This window comes from Dipodomys spectabilis, unplaced genomic scaffold (assembly GCF_019054845.1).
Source record: "Dipodomys spectabilis isolate Male_0828 unplaced genomic scaffold, ASM1905484v1 ptg000064l, whole genome shotgun sequence".
Lineage (NCBI taxonomy): Eukaryota > Metazoa > Chordata > Mammalia > Rodentia > Heteromyidae > Dipodomys > Dipodomys spectabilis.
The window spans coordinates 3,080,395-3,082,267 of record NW_024870741.1 but is presented as its reverse complement, the minus strand read 5'-3'; the positions used below and the strand labels follow the sequence as shown (position 1 = coordinate 3,082,267).

The 1,873-nt window shown below is 32.3% G+C and overlaps 1 pseudogene; it reads left to right on the top strand.

Moving 5' to 3' along the window:
• Positions 1-1,525: 1,525 nt before the first annotated feature.
• LOC122108727 lies at positions 1,526-1,638 on the top strand (annotated as a pseudogene).
• The last annotated feature ends 235 nt before the right edge of the window (positions 1,639-1,873 follow it).

Sequence of the window (1,873 nt, the reverse complement as noted above, 5' to 3'; positions counted from 1 at the left end):
TATAAAGTGATTTTGATAAAAAAATAAAAATAACTCAGAAGAAATTATAAATGCAAAAACAATCTTCACAGAAGCAAACTCCCAGAGATATTTCATGACTTTGACAAGGATAAAGTAGGTAAAGTTAGTATTAATTTAGAAGTATGGCAATGCACAAAAACATCAAAAATACTCATATATTTCATTATATAATCCAAAGTAGAAAGCAAATGTTTTTTAGATGATTTTTTAAAACCCAGTCTTTCAGGTACTGGGAAGGTGGCTCAATGGTAGAGTGCCTGCCTTGCATGCATGAGGCCTTGGGTTTGATTTCTCAGCATCATGTTAGCAGAAAAAGATGGAAGTGGTGCTGTGGCTCAAGTGGTATCACTAGCCTTGAGCTGAGGGACAGCACCCAGGCCCCAGAGTTCCAGCCCCATGACCAACAAAATAAAAATAAAAATAAAAAACAAAACAAAACACAGTCTCTCACTTTTGTGACCTCAACTCTGTAATAACTCTGCTTCAGCCTAGGGCTAATATTTTAGGTGTGGACATTTATCAACACTCCTGAATCAGACTCTACTTAATCATTTTTTAAATACATATTTTGTTCTTAATTTTCCTCTTTATAAATTCACATGCACCTATAAAAAACGGTGTGGCCATCCCAGTAACCTTCTCAAAGTACCTCCTAATGACAACTTACAAAAAGTTCTATTATATTACAACAAGGAAAACAATGCTACAAATAAAGAAAACCAATAATTAAATATTAACGAATAATAAAATAAAAAACAAAACAATTACCAGTGTTTTCAGTATTTGAAGTGTACTACAAATTAGATTTTATTATTGTCATATTTCTTTACATTTAACACTGGCTAAGATTATGATGTTCAACAAGAATTTTATAGGCTATGAGTAGTGTTTAAAGTCACCCACTAAGATTACCATTTATAGTTCATCTCATAATTTGTATATGGCTTATATCATCATTTGTTCCTCACTAACATATAAAGTAAGGAAGGCCTACAGTTTTAACAGAAACTGTGTAGTTAACATAGTCAACTCTTTATTCTGCTCCTTTACACAAAGACTTTGCAACTTCTCATTAGTAAAGTTTCTATAAACTCTGAAATGTACATACTTAGTAGTATTTATCTGCTACCATAAATCTTAAATACTTTATAGAAAAGTATTATGACCTGTCATACAGCCCCAGTTTTGGCATATATAAGCAAATATCCAAAAGTAAATATATTTAAAACATTAAAACTTTTAACAAACCTTAACACTTGCTGCAGTGTTCATTATGACAGGTCCCTTGTATAGAATAATTGATTTCCTCCTCCTACACATCTCTTGAACAACAAATATCTGGATTTATTTTGTTTTTGACATGTAAATCTTGACTTTATTCTTAAATGTGTACTTATGTAAGAAGTACATGGTTCTCAAATTTCACAACAATTCTTTTAAACTTACTTTTTGTTTATTTGTCTAGTTTAAAAAATCAACTACAATTTATATATAAAAATGTTCTGTGCTCAATTCAGCATCATATACACTAACATTTAAATGATACAGAGAAGATTAGCATGGCCCCTGCCCAAAGATGACAGGCAAATTCCTTAAGAATTCCATCGCCCAATTTGTTAGGAAATGGAAAGACTTGGAAAAAAAATTATTAAGTGAAGTAAGCCAAGTCTTAAGAAACATAGGTCCCATGGTTTCTCTAATTTTCAATAACTAATATATGTCTGGGATAAGCAGAAAAGGTCAAAAGTTATGTGTATATGACCAGATAAGATTATGTTAAGGGCCGGGCGCTGGTGGCTCACGCCTGTAATCCTAGCTACTCAAGAGGCTGAGATCTGAGGATCGCGGTTCA